The following is a 15,519-nucleotide window of genomic DNA, read 5'->3' as shown; positions in this document are numbered from 1 at the left end:
AGAGCAATTTATTGTAAAGTTACATTTACTGTATTTTATGTCCAGTGTAATTGCTTGTTTCATCTAATTCAGATTATACTGGCATATAAGAAAGACTATCCCAAGATAAGAGATGAATTATTAATCAAGAAAGTTTTGGAATTACGATTTTAAATATACATTCCAGATATATGTGTAATATTTAGAAACAGATCTGAAAAGATTTGTGTGATGTGCTTTTATCAAATTTGAAAAGAAAATAACCAATACATCAAATGTTAGAAAGGAATTGACCAATAAGTCAAATCTGGAAATGGAAGTGATGGATAAATCAGGTTTAAAAAAGCAGACAACCAATATGTCAAATGCAGTGTGTTTATGAAAGTAAGGAAGTGCTTGGATGTGAACTGAATCTCTGTGCTACAATCACACAATTAATACTTGAAATCCTTCAATAGCAAATTATATATGCAGGTGTACACAGGCACATGTACACAAAATAAACACACGTATTCCTTTGCAGTGCTTTCAGCCACACTAACAGCATATGATATTCTAGGTGTACCCAGGATTTCAGTCTGAAATGTCTCAATTTCAATATTCTCATATTACTGGACCTGAACACCTCATGTTTCCAGCCCTTTTATAAATAGCAATTGTTAATAGAGCCCAGATTTTAAAAATTATGTGACATGCCTTGTTCTGAAAGCTTTCAGCTTTTGTTTTCTGATTCCAACTGTACACTAGCAGCAACACAAACTCCTTTGGCTAATTCAAAGTATTTTGATAGACAGCTTGGGCTCAAAGCATATTTTCAAGATCAAGACTATAAAAATCTCACTATGGAAAAATCATCATTTGCCTCACTGACTTTGATTTACATCTATGTTACAGAGCCATGAAATTTAAAATAAGATGATCTAAATTGTCCTATAATAATGTGGGCATGAACGTATACTCCTGGTGGCAGAGTTTCCCTGTCACTATACCAAATGAAATCTAGGTTTTAGTGCCAATCAGTTAGGCATCATTAACCCTTTAAGAATGTTATTAGCATTCTCACAAAGCTTTTCATCAGGTAACAAATGTTTTCAGACTAAACTTCTCGAGGTCAAAGAATCCAAGCCAGAAAGATTTAGGACCTTTTTGTCCTCTGCAACATTATGTATACACTCCCCATCTCACCAAATATAAATTATTAGCAGTGATTTTTAAAAGCTTGCAAAAATGTAGTATTTGAGTTAAAAAGCAGTCCTTCATAAGCTGTCCCCATGTGCTCCTCCCCCTCATCCCTTTTTTTGCTGTATAGTAGAAAAATTGCTCTGTACATGCATCCTCCAGGATCCAGGAATGAAAATTGCTTTGCATTTGCTATTACATTATGGTGCTCTCCATTCTGGCTTTTTTTTTTTTCTCAGTTCATGTTGTTCTTTTTGCAATAAGTGTATGTTTGAATTGAATTGAAGAGTAGCATATTAAAGAACTGGTTTTCATAGCTGTTTATGTCCTTTCATCCAAAGAAGTGTGAGAAAAGCAATCAAGGCTTCAGATTGACATGCTAAAGCAAGAACTATCAGAAAAAGCATCTTGCCGTTGGAGTGTGGAATATTTGCATACCCAGTGTGTTTGTATTAGATCAGACCCAACCAAGGTATTTATAGAACCAGCTTCAGCCTGTGGTCAGGCTTATAATGAACAACTGATTTAGTTTCAGGTAAAGTAATTATTAATCTGCTCCCCACAACTTCATGCCTCTGTATGTGTCAAAATGTAGCATCTATAACCCTGACTCAGTGTATTATTCAGACTTTCCATCACTCTGTTTTTCAGCAGATGGCATCTAGGTGACTTGCAGCCTTATGAGTGGGATTTATGAACTGAAATAGAGAAGCTTAAAAAGTAATTGCAGAGAACAGGAGGAAAAATTAGAAATTAATATCACTGTAGGAAATGGAAGCAGCCTCACGTGGAAGTGAAATTCTCAATCGGTAGCTTTTACATCAAAAGTGGTGCTTGATTTGTATTTATTGCAGTATAAATAATGTGATGTAGGCACTAGTATTGTATTCAATAATTTCTCTTGCAGGCATTTGGGATGAACTTCCCATGAAAGACAAGTGAGTAAGGAGCTGTATGACTGCTACTCCTCTGCTCACAGAGAGCACTGCATCTTTCAGCTGTGATTTTGGGAAAGATGCTGCCTGTGCAGTTCAAGTAAAACATCCTGTATTTTTTGGCTCGAAATAGCTCACGCTAAGGTTTTGCTGATGAATCGATGTGGCCCATGGAACAACCTGAATTACTCACTGAGACAATGTGAATGTGTGTGAACTCAGGCTGAGTAAACATTCAGTTTTAAGGGAAGGATGAGAACTTTGAAAATCAAGAGTACAGTTCACATGACTGGCTGAAAGATATGTTTGAATGCTATTGATGAATTTAAGCAATATTTATAACAGATTTGCACAGTACCAATAGTACAGGGAATAATTTTCTCTGCAAAAGGGGCAGTGACAGTGGTACACAAGGGATCAACATCACGGGTTGCAACATCTCCACTGCTGAAATTCAGCAGAAATAAGTGCCAAAATTTGCTTAGAAGACAGTTGAAAGCACCACTTCCTTTCTCTGAGGTGCCCATCCAGTATGAATCCTGTATCACCAGTGAATAGAGATTCATGGCCAGCCCCAGGTAAATGTGTGCTTAGAGCCCTACAGAAATTCCCATGGGAATATGTTAATCTGGACTTGCTGTATGTGTGTTGGCACTGCGGTGCAGTCATGATTTTGAAAGAAAGCATGGATATGACGGGTGATTTGTTCTTTCAGTGCTAGCTCTGCAGGTTTTTGGGACCAAAATCCCCATGTAAGTACAAAATTAACTTGATCTCCTGCCTCTCTGATTTGAGTCGGACTCAGCTGTATGTGCCTACGTATGGACTTAACACTTTAATGAATCAAGATCTCTTCCTAAGATTAATGCTCAAGAATGAAGAGGTTATTTGTCTGTCCTAGTGGAATCCTTTTTGGTATAACACATTTGACAGCTCTATGTAAATTCACAGTGGTGTATGAAATACTTTTCCCCATCATATACCGTCATTGTCACTACCTTCTCTTAATCTTTATCTCAATAGAAAAGAATATTTAGAAAAGCACACTTGAAAAATGGGCGTTAAAAACTTACCACCAGAAAACATAGAAATTGTTTTAACGAAACCTTTTTGAGGCTTAAGGAACTTCAAAAAGAAATTTGGAGTCATAAAAAATACTGAAAGTATTCCTTTTTTTGTTGTTGTTGCTTGAAAAATGAAAGTAAGGGCTTCAAAATATGTGCACTGAAGAGAGGCTTTTGTTCTGACAGCTTGTACATCAAGTTTCAGCATTAGGAGGTTTGAAATGGTAGAAGTTAGAATTTGATAAAACAAGCTTTTGGGGGTCCTTTCTCTAAAAGATTCCTGCATGAAATATGAATCTGGAAATGGAGTAGATGTTTTTAACTGTATGGAACTGTTAAGAAAATAATAGTGCATGATGTGCTTTGAGATAATGTAATGGCAGGAATTTCGCAGTTGTATTGTCACTGTCAAAATCAGCCTATTTGTTGCAGTTCTATAGTGTTTAGGCATAGGAAAACAGAATTTCAACCCTTTCCCAGCACAGAAAAGAATGTTTTTGAAGTTTGATTAGTTTCTTTTTTTCTTCAGATTTCCATTTTTGTACTCTTTCTACATTTCTCAAGCATTGTGAAAACACCTGATGAAATGCAAAAGGTTTTTTTAAAGTGTTTTTGTAACTTTCCCGTGATATTTAACATTAGTGAGATGAAATACATTGTCATCAAACAACAGAACTGAAAGATACTTTTCCCATATTAGCAGTTATCGTGAGGTCCTGTGTCCCAGGGTCTGGGACAGTGGATCTGTGGGACTCCAGCCAGAGAAGCAGGTTTGGATTTGCACATGAGTGGTTTCTCAAGACAAAGCAGTGCTGAACATGGCTGAGGAGAGTGTGGTTGAGGCGTAAAAATTTGGGGCAGGTATTTCGGGAAGCAGAGCTGTGATGCTCAGCAGGAGTGTGGGGCTGGAGCAGGGATGAGGGGCAGCCCTGCTGTGAGCTGGGGAAGCTCCTTCTTCTGTCTGGTGACGAGCACTTGGGTAAGACAAAGGTCAAAGGACATCTCCCGGCCTCACCTCAGATTGAAAACAAGGTGTAAAGAAAATAAACCTGCTCCCTCTTCCAGGATGATCCAGTCTGATGGGTTGGGTCCTTCCCTAAGAGGGAAAGAGCAGAGCCTGAATTTCAGGGAGAAGATGGAAGGGGCTGGAGCCATCAAGGCGATATCCATACCCTCTTCTTCTCAATGAGCTTAGCAAAACAAAATAGAGAAAGAAAAGCCTCCAGCAGCAGGGAGTGAACGGCTGGAATTTCCTTAATATTAGCTGAGCTTTAGGCAGCAAGCCTCAACGTGGAGAATTATTTTTAATTAATAGCTTTTCCCCTACTTTGGAGCTCAGCGGGAGGATCTTCTTTGCATTGCACAAGGAGGGGAGATAGGAGCAGTCCCAGTTTTGTAACTGATAACTATTTCAGGCCAACTGCATTGCCTGGAATAACTTTGTATTCATAAAAAAGAACAAAATGTTACATCAAAAGATACCTCCTTCTGGTTCTTGGATTTAAATTGCCTTTCTTGATAGACCCACAGCCTGACCAGAAATGAGTTGATGGATTTTTAAGAGTCTCCAAGCCAAATTATTCCCTCTCTCCTTTTCTTCCTCCCTTTCTCTCACCTCTGTGTTATCAGCATGGCATTTGGCCCTACGAGGGGAGCTTCCGAGGATGCTGAACAATCACAGCTCTGCCAGGGTCTGAGGCTCCAGGGCTTGTGCTGGGTGGCAGGGTCCTTTACCCAAACTAGCCCAGATCCAGATGGAAAAAGAGGCAGGAAGGTGTTGTGAATTTGTATTACTTTAACACAATGGGTTTGTTCAGAGACAGTTTTCAAGCAATAAATGGCTCCTTTGTGTTCCTTCCCTCCCCATGGTCGCTTTCGGAGCTGTATATGTGCATATCATTTTGCCTGTGTATTAACAAGCAAGAAGGCTCCCTGGCTTCAGGCTCCCTCCTTCTCTTCCTCTCCCTCTGCTTCTCCCCAGCTTACAACACCCTCTGCTCCAGCACACAATTAAAACAAAATTAGCAAAATAAGTACAAGTTTATGGTGAAGGGGTGGGGTGGGGGGTGGAGGGGTGGGATGGGGGAGGAACAAGAATCCTGTCTTTTTGCTTCTCTTATTTGGAGGATTGTAAGAGGCTGTAGTGCCTCTTCTTTTTATGAGCGGCTTCCTGGGAGTCGGGACATTTGCTTGTTATACTGTGGCACTGTAAGAGGGTGATCGTCATGGACTATAAAGTAACGGGAAGTCTCACAGCCCCTCCAGATCTGTAACACAGTACCTTGCCTCACACGGGAGAGAGGCATTTATAGCACTGCCTTGTATTTTTTAACATATTTTGTCTGCTTTTTATTTACAACCCTGCCCAACAGTTCTTACTTTGTCCCCTGCCTCCCTACCCTCCAATCTTAATTCTGCCTTTTCCTTGTGGTGCATTGAAGCCCCAGAACGGTACAAAAAATGTCACTTTAGGTGGAGATGCAGCACGGATAAAGGTTGGACTTTGAGGTGAGCACATCAGGCACTAAGTGCAGGATAAATATCTGCTTTTCTAGGCTGTGGGGAAGGCAAGGTGAGGACGGAACTGGAAGAAGAAATAATATGAAAAAGAATTTTTCCTTGTTATTAAACTTGCCAAGCTATTTTCCTTATGAGCTTTTGTTAAAGCCCAGTGTCTTTCTCTTATTTAAATAAGTCTAATCTCTGAAGGAGTTCTGAGTTGCTGCTTTTCAAAGCAGTGGGGTGTAGTTCCGTTTTATTAGCTGTCATTGAAGATCTGATGCAGTCATGTCGGAGGCTGTAAATGCCTTGATGCTGTCAAGCCAAAGCCGCTGTGAGCGAGGGTGGGTGCCTGCCGTCCCTGGCACTGCCTTCAGAGCCAGTGTCTTCCAGCTGCTGGGGCTCACAAGCAGCATTTCCCAAATTTTAGCCTGCATTTGGCAGCATTCATGGGTGGCCATGCCCTGGTGGTGCTGGAGCATTAGTAAATCAGAATTACTATTTACGAGAAGAAGGGGGAAGATTGTGAATGATGCAGGCATTGTCTTAATAATTAAGCAGCTTTTGGGAGACCTTGTCTCTCTGTTAGCATTGGATCCTGGTCCCAGGTCCCTTCCATTGGCTCTGATGAAGCAGTGTGGTATCAGGCTGCTGACCATGGCTCGGTTTTGGGATTATCTGCTCTCAGTGAAACAATTCCCCCAGAAGCTGCAGAGACGAGTTAACTATCTAGGGTCAAGAAAAGGACATTAAATATAATCAGCAGCTCTCTTAATCTTAAGAGGAGAATCCTCATTTGCTTGAACGTGTGTGCTGATCAAAGCATGATAGGAGCCAGGATGTGATACAAGAACTGCTATTTCCCAGGAAGGATTTTTTTCCCTCCTCTTTTTAAGGGCAGAAGGGAAAAGCACCAGGAATTTTGAATTGTTGGAACTTTTTCTCTTGTGATTCAACTAATGCAGTGAACCAACTGCACTTGACCAGTGCTTATACATGTTAACTATCAGCTAACATAATCTGAAGCCCTAGGAAAATAGGTTGTAGCACAGATGTAAGACACTGAAGGAAGACAGTAATTTTTTCCTGTAGATGGGAAATGCATATGTTGCCTCACTCACTTGTCATTACTGAAACTATAGGTAGGGACAAAAATAGAAACTACTGACAGCTTGATTTCTTCATGCTGGCACTGAGCTACAGCAGAGCTCTACAAGACCCTATAAATATGCAAGCGAAGGGAAATCCTACACAAGTGCTATCATACTGCTATAGGACTGAATAGAATTAGCTTTATTGCAACCAAACAGTATGGACGGAGTCTGCTTTTCAGAGCTCCCCTATCTCATGAACAATGTAAAATGTGAACCAAAGGCAGCTAATCTGGCCTGTTTACTGGGAACAGTTCCAAAATATATTGTTGGAAATGACTAGAAAAAGCTTTGCACTGCACAGCCCTTACAGAGCAGCCCTTTCTTCCTTTTAAAGTGAAATGTCCTTGCAGAAATTAAACACTATTTCATTAAAAAAAAAAAAAAAGAAAAAAGGGGGGAGTGCTGTGGGGGAGAAGGGATCACTGTGGTTTAAACCACTTATTAAAATTTGTGAAGGATCCAGCATGCATTGAAAATGCTCCCCCTACCCCCAAACCTAAACCAACAAAAACAAGCCAACCCCATGAATAGCTCTTCCTAGCTTCCTGCACATTGAATATGTATGTTAAAGGACAAGGAGCCAAGAGCCGTTCTGTTTTGCTTTGCTTGGAATATTTTTTCTATGAAAATATTTCATATTTCATTTTCATATTGCTATTTTTGATATGTCAAAGTCAGGGGACATGCCAAGGAGAGGCTGGCGAGCTGGCCATGAAGGAGATTTCTGCCATGGTTCACAGTGGTGCACAGAAGCAAGATATATCCCACTGTGTAAATGATGCTCCCTGCACCTATGAGCAGGGTTCAAAGGGGTTTACATGGCAAAAGCAGAAAACACTGCTGGTGGGGCTGGGAGGGGAGTAGGTGGAGTGAAACAAGAGCCAAACAGAATTCAGGCTAAATGGATCCCCAAAATTGGGAAGTACTCATTAGGCATGAAATCCTGGAACTTTTCATTGTTCTCAACAGAAGATATTGTTTGTGCCATCCCATGAGCCCTGCCAAGTGTGTCTCCCCTCAAGAGAACTCCATAATCCTCTTACTTTCATTCACATCTCTAAAGTGGCTCCATCTCCCTCATTTTTCTAAGATGCTGTTGTAAGTTTGCTTCATGATTTAGCTTCTCTCACCTCTTTTTTTGGGAGGTGGCAACTGATTCGTCCTTGTTAGAACTGAGCGGTGTATACAACTACAGAGTAAACATTTCTATCTTCCTCCTGGTTCAGGCAAAAAACCTTGACCCCCATGCCAGTAGAAGTGAAACATTTCCAAAACACACAGGCAACTGGAGATGTGACTGTGTTTAAAAGCCTCCAATTTAAACACAGTTCTCCAGGAAACCATGACCAGGGGAAGATGACTTGTTTCTGATGAGAGGTTTGACTCTGTAACAATTTGTTGGCCCACTTGTACATTGTTATTTTATTGTCTGTACCATGGAGCGCTTTCCTCTTAATATGACTGATAATAAAATTCCCACAGAAGTTTAAATTAGTGTAAGGCTCAGCAATCAGGCTTAGCTGTGATCTAGGGTCATTCATTATCATATCAAATCATGTCACCTTCATTAATAACTGAACCATTGACCCTGAAACTCAATCTTTCTTACGATTTCGTAAAATCTGGATTTTTTATCCTGTCAGCCACAAACTCTTACGAGGCAGTGAGATTCCCACTGGCTGGCACTGTCCTCCTCCCAGGTTCTCACCTTTTTTGCTCTAATCTGGTTCCTGGCATTTTTCATGTAACCTGCCCCAAATTTTGTCATGTAGTGCACAACTGCCACAGGCTGAGGCCGTGCAAGGGTGAGCCCCAAGCAGGCTCCTGCCTGTCCAGGTGCAGGGTGTGCACTGAGGGGCTGCACATTTTCTTTTTTAGAGAGCTGACCTTCTAAACTGCTCTGATTGCTGCCAGTATTCACAGCAGGGAGAACAGAGATGGACCTGTAATTTCATTGTCCTGTCCCACACACCGAAATCTCCCACATCCCTCCCTCAAAATCTCTCCAGATCTGCTAGAAGTGAAGAGTTCAGTGGTTTAATTTTCTGTTATCTTGCCAAGTTAGAATGGGATTAAATGCTCTCAAGGTCTCTGGACTATCACTTTACCCAAAACATCCATCCCAAGCATTCAAAGAGGCATAGAGGCTCTGCATAGCTATTTATTTTAAATGCCTGATTAAAATTTCATGAAAACAGGAAGTCAGGGGAAAAGAATAGATTGCAAGAACGAAGAAATCCAGGGCTTTGTCATTTTTAACTCAACAACACACAACATTGAAGAAAAAAACCCCAACACCAAGCACATTCAATTGTAACTGAGGAATATTTTCACAATTGTACTAAGGCTACTAATAGCATATTTTGTCATTGACAGGGGAGCTTATGAACTAAGAATGAAACTGATTTTTTTACTTAACTTATAACACAATTTTGATTCTGTTTGTAAATTGTCACCTTAAGGTAACCTAAAATTGCTGTACTTACAGCCTGCAAACTTTAAGATTTTTTTGGATACTCCATTGCTTTTTCCTATCTCAGCAGCAATAAATATTGCAATAGCATATCCTTAACAGAGCAGAAGCTCTTCTGTCCTGGTATCTTTCTGGTTTTCCATTCTAAGCATATCTAATCGTCCAAATAAATGATGGGGGCAGAGACAAAAGACTGATTTTTCTGAATATTAGTCACATGCAAAAGACCTTCATGATTTTTCTGGCTTCTAGAGCTCATTTTTCCTGTATGTAGCTTGTATGTTTTTATTTTTCCTGTATGTCCTTGTTTTACAAGGAAATATCCTCTTTGCTGAAAACATGAATCAGAAGCAGTGTTTAGCCAGGCTGCATTACAAAGGGATTTAGAGTCTGTTGAAGTTTTCTTGCCTTTTTAGGCTGCTGGGAAGCAGGACCCCCATTAAGAGGCTGCAAATGCCCCTTAGCCATTTTCCAGTACTGCTGTCACCTTGACTACCCGTAGGTAGTCGTGGGGTACTTACGAGCCATCAGTGTCCCAATCTGTTCTCCTGTACCAACCCCATCAAAAATAGATGGATGTTAAAATTCTGTATTAGCCTCTCTCTGCAAAGGCAGCATATGTAGGTTCTCAGCTAGGGCATCCGGTGGCTCTGGATATGGTATAATTATGATAGCTTAATGACAAAATAAGTTTTCACTTGCCAATGTCAAATTAATCCTGTCAGTACATACGTCACTGCAAGTACATTGCTCAGTGTACCCTTACAATATGCATAATACCATGTCTCCTTGCTTCTGCTTCTCATCATGTGGTCCTCTTGGTGCAGATGCTGTTCAGCCACTTAAAGAGCTGTAACATTACCAGGGGAAAGAAGAAAAAAACCCCAGTATGTTATACTGGAACGAATATAATGAGCCTAAAACCTTGGAAGCCTTCCTTTGTTCATCATTCTTGCTGCAAACAGTCACAGCCTTGTGGATTTCTCTATTATTTCAGCTGTAAAAATCATATTGAAATTTGATGGGAATTATTTCTAGAGGTAGTTAATTGGCTGACTAGGTGTATATGTGAGGAGAGGTAGCAGGGAGCCCATAAATGACCTTTTCCCTTGTTAGATTGCTCCCTGGCCAGCTGGACGTTTGGTATCCTAAGGTGAAGAGTTTTTAAAATTATAGTTTCACGGCTTTGCCCCTTTACAAGACAACAATTTCTCCGTGTTAATTCACCATGTCGAGAGGAGGAAAGAAAGTCAGCTGCTGCAGAATATCCCTTATGCTTTAAGAAAGCACAGCACTAATTGCTGGGAGACTTTTTCTAAACAAAATCCTGTGTGGCTCGGTCCACGCCTGCACACTCCAGTCGTCCCCGCTCCGTGCCAGCATGTCACAGGTGCACACCACAAGGGACAATGCAGCAAATGTAATTGGGAGGCAGGTGGCAATAGCTTGGACTCCGTAACACATTCATCCCAAGGTGCACTCGTGCATCTGTTAGAAAGTGAAGTAATTTTTTTTTTTTCTGTAATTCAGTTGGTCTAACAAAGATCTGAGGCGTAGGAAAATATTTCCCATTTCCTAAACACAACAGCCAGAAAGTTACTAAAATCCTTGGGGACCACAAGCGAGGTGGGGTGGATGCTGCTGATCTTAAGGGAAAAGTGAGGAGTTGTCGCTTTACATAGAAGTGGGTCAAGTGTTTTTAAGACACTTGAGAGGGCTTTTTCCTCCTTTGCTATTGCTGTAATATCAGCACAAACTTTTCCTTTCTAGATATGAGCCTTTTGTAATTGCATTAGTGCTGTGTGCTCTGGCCGAGCCTGTCACTTGCCTGTGCTCAACCATCCCTGCATCTTTCCAAGAGTCAGAGCAGAGCCTCTCGATATGGGAACCTTTGTGCTTCTGCTCTGAGTCCTAACAAAGGGTATTTATTCCCTCTCTAAAACACAGAAAGGACCCCAAATGCTTGTACTCTTACAGGGAGCCTGAAAGCAAATCTTGCCGAGCTGAACTGCAGCAATCTCTGGGGTGGAGTATAACAGCTATAGTGCAGCATACAGAATCCCTCTATAGGAGGGGGAGGCTGGTGCCAATTCCAGGCAAAACTATGGGGAATGGGATTCAAATGAGCACAGATGCGATGTTGCTCAAGGATAAAAGCGAGCAGCACAGTACTGCAAAAATGCATGTAGGTTTTAGTAGCCTTTGGTGCACAAAATACTGCTTTTCTATGAAGGATACCTAAACAAGGCAAACAACATAAAAATTATATCACGCATTTTGAATGCCACATGCTTCCTAATCCCGAGGGGAGTATTTTCCCCATCTGTCTCAGTTCCCAACTCCACTACTCAACTCTCCTTTTAATCTGGAGTTGGGTCCAGCTGTAATCCAGATCTCTTTGGGGTGATTTGCATGTGAAGCCGCTGGGAGGGTCCCACTGCTCCTTTCCCAAGGTCTGCTCCAGCCTCTCCCGGCAGTTTGCAGACTTTGTCCTCCTGCTGCATCTCTGGCTCTTGGCTGGTGGCAGGGCCAGGTTAACTGAAAGTGTGAGGTTTTGATAACCTGCAGCAAGTGTTTTCCGTCTCCCAGGAGAGAGCTGCGCTGGAAAACAATTTGCAGAAGACAGGAGCAGAGATCTGGTGTCATTTTTGGTGCAGCTACTACAGTTTCTTGCTGTGAGCCCTTATCAGTGGAGTCCTTGTAGAGCTGCTCATCAGCAGAGATCCTGCGGGCGAGCACAGCGTTATTGCTTCGTCCCATGTGGCTTTTTTTATCAGTGCTGTTCCGGCTTCTAAACCTTCTGGAGACGCTGTAATTGGGTACTTTGGGGTGGCTGGGCTTTTTTTATAGTATAAGTTAAGTTTTTAGGCTGGGCTTTAGAAATAAAATAGAAATGAAATAAAGCAAAAGAAAGTAAAATAAAAGAAAATAAAGAAAAGGAAAGGTTAAGAAAGTTAAAGGAACTAAAATGAAAGAAAGTGAAATAAAATAAAATGAAAAGTAAAAGTAAGCATCTGAAGTTGCAAATAAATAAATTCTACTTGTATTTCTTGGAGTGATCTAGGACAGCTGATGGAGATTGACACTCTTAAGTTACATGAATGTTTTGAACGTGTAAAGAATCCTATATAAATTCAGCTTGGTTTGCTGTGATACACTTTCCAAATTAGGATACTGCAGAGCAGATTGTGAAATGGTGATTTACATGACTTGAGGATTTTGCTCCTTGTGATTAAACACAATGGCACTTCCTTTGGTTCCCTTTAGAATGCATTTTAAAAATTTATTTAAATGTATGTAGAAATGTATTTAAAATGCAGGTTATTTCCACAAATATTAAAATATCAGGCAAAAAGTACATTATTGAGTGCTGTGAAAAGTACAGCTGAGCATCTCTAGAATTGCAGCATTGTAAAGGAGGAAATAAAATTACAACTAAGAAAAATATTCAAAGTACCATTTTTTTTCTGGCAGGAAAGTGAAAACATGGAGTTTTGTTGGCTCATTCTTGCTTTTGCAAAGGATTTAGTGCTGAGCTTTTACCTCGCTACATGAAATACTGCAGTGAAATGCACAGAAATTTGGGATTAGATATGAGTTGTAACATCGAGTAAATTTTATGTTGAGAAATTTAGAGCGTGCCAAGCGGCCAGCTCCTCGGACAAAAGACTAACATGAATAGGTTAGAGAATTATTAGCCTCTAATAATAGATGATATACTATATATCAAGTAATGACTACTTACTATCCTGCATTTATCTGTTACACGATGTCCTTTTTAATTATCTACCCTGCCGCCACGGGGGCTGGCAGCTGGTGCAAGAAATGCTGCAAAGCTCATGCCTTCTTCCCTCGTAAAATGGAAATATCTTCCCAATCTGTGCCCTTGCAGTTGTTAAACATGGGTTTCCCAGGAAAAAAAAGCATCCAAAGCACGTCTTTTTCGGACAGCACTTTTCAAGGAGGGTTGTGTTACTGAAATCGTTTTTCAACACAGTTCCATCGAGTGGAGGGAAAACTCTACCCGACTGTGGCTCTTCCCTTCAGATTTTAATTCCTTCTGCTGCTTGTCTAGGTGAGGAACGGATAAAAATAGATTGTTAGATGAGGCTGTTGCTTTTAATTATATTCATAATGAGCATTCACCATCCTTAATTCAATAGCACAGTATAACGGGGGAGGGCAGGGTTGTTTAACCTCATTTCCTAAGGAAATGAGGCATATAGCATCCCACCACCCACCCACCTGGACCCAGGCCTCTCCTAACAACGTGTGAATGCTTTCTAAGTGGGCTTGAAAGGGGACAGACATCTCAAAGGTTACATTTCCTCACAGAAATTGGGGTGAGTGCAGGGAAAATGTGCACCTGCACATTGATGTGCCAGGCAGGTAAGTTCAGTCATTATCCCTGCTGATGGCAGCCCATGGCCAGTGAAATCCCCTGCCTGCTGGGGAACAGCAGGGCTGGAAGAGCTGGGCATCAGGCTTGCTGCTGGGGCTGAACTTCGGGATGGGCAGCACTGGGCAAAAACAGAGGAAATTGCTTTTGCTCACAATTTGGTTTCGGGTAGGAGCATAAATTCTGGGAACCTCATTTGGAGTTAATTCTCCCCAGTGTAATGTCAGTACAGGCAGCCTCCCTGTTTGGTGAAATCGGGGCAGAGTGAGGAGCTGGTTTGCCTGCTGGGAGCAGGACAAAGCTCAGTGAAAATTGGCCACTGTGCTTTTGGACCTACAGTGTTGCTGGGGACCTTTCCCATGATGTGCCCCCAAAAGAGCAGTTCTCCCCCCTACTTCCCTCCCTCCATCTGCTCCCACACCGACTGCTCTTGGAGCTGGCAGCACATTAATAAAAAAATGTAAGTTTTATGGGACAAAGTAAATAAGGCAATTCATATATCATTCCTAAGACACACAGAAAGGAGGCAGAGAAAAATAACCAACCGATATTTTATATGAGTATATTTCCATGAGTCAGCTCATTTTCCCATTTCTGGGCTTCCAGCTGCAAGCTCTGCTGTGTTGGCTTATCTTCTTCTCGAGGCCTGGCATGTGCCAGAAGTAGCTTATAATTGGCTGTGTTTCCCCTTTGTAAATGGTAATAATAGAGCCTTTATCAGCAGAGAATGGCTAAAAATTTGGATGTCTTTAATTTCATCACAACTCGTAATTTTTTTCAGGTCTAATATTACACAAATAGATCTCACAGCTCCTTGTTCAGGTTGCAGGGCTGACAGCAGAGGGGCTGATTTTGTAGGTGGGATATTGAACTGCCTTCAAATGTTCCCTAAGCATGGCCATAGAGCTGAATTTATCCTTTAACCCTTATGGCAGGGGTTTTATTAACCCCTTAGCTAAAGAAAAGTGACAGTAGTTGTGGCTCAGCCTGGTTGGGAGAGGCTGATGCATTTCTTGTGACAGCCTCGGTGTTTCTTGCAGGGCAAAAATGCAAGGTATTTTCAATGTATTTTAATTCATTTGAGGTTTTCAATGAACTCACCTCAGCCTTCTAAACTCTTCCTGAGATTGCTTCCTGCGGATTTCAAAATTACTAAATTTAACTGGGTGGAGGAGAAAAGCAGCTCATTCAATACAATTTCTAAAGACAACTATGCAAGCTTTATAGAAAATGAATTTTAAATTTCTTCATGGCAGAAGAATTTGGTTGATCACAGGCATAGGAAGGATGTTGCAAGATTTATTTGGCCAGTCACAACTTGAATTTTGAATACATTCTGTCAAGCTGTTAAAAAAAATATGGAAATACATCACTTGACGCATTCAAATCACAAATATGTTTGAGGGGAACTGCAATCTGCTCAGAGATGTCCTGCGAATAAAAAAGATTTCACATGTGTTTAATATATTCCTTTTTGAGGAATTAATTGTCCAGCAGCACTGACAAGCATGGGGGATGGAGGAGCGGAATGGGAGCGATTTGCAGTTCTTAGTGGGAATTAGTGGCATGACTATATTATAACAATCATAATTAAGCTTTGTACTTGAACAGTGCCTTTCCTTGGGGAATCTCAAGGCACTCTGTCAAATTTATGGGGAAATCCCGTGGAAATAAGTGATTTCCCTACAGATCTGCAAAAATTCAGTGGCAGAGCTGTGAGCAGATCCCAGGTCTCCAGTCTCCTGGAATCTGGCTCCAGCTCACAGCAGGAGCTGCCTGATTCCTCTGTCACAAACGGGGCAGGACTCAGGGGCTCCAGGAGCACGGCCTGGGGTGC

The 15,519-nt window shown here is 41.3% G+C and overlaps 1 protein-coding gene across 3 annotated transcripts in view; it reads left to right on the top strand.

Moving 5' to 3' along the window:
- The window catches only part of MAF (MAF bZIP transcription factor), a 192,370-nt gene that overhangs the window by 30,074 nt on the left and 146,777 nt on the right, over positions 1-15,519 (top strand). Inside the window, exon 3 of one of the 3 annotated variants that reach the window (XM_014874460.2) lies at positions 11,873-12,649. The exons of the other annotated variants lie outside the window; for them this stretch is intronic. The gene's annotated coding sequence lies outside the window, so the exon portion shown is untranslated. Of the gene's footprint in view, positions 1-11,872; positions 12,650-15,519 lie in introns of those variants that run through there. 3 annotated transcript variants of the gene reach the window in all.

This window comes from Sturnus vulgaris, chromosome 12 (assembly GCF_052056855.1).
Source record: "Sturnus vulgaris isolate bStuVul1 chromosome 12, bStuVul1.hap1, whole genome shotgun sequence".
NCBI lineage: Eukaryota > Metazoa > Chordata > Aves > Passeriformes > Sturnidae > Sturnus > Sturnus vulgaris.
This window is presented reverse-complemented; position numbering and strand designations above follow the sequence as displayed.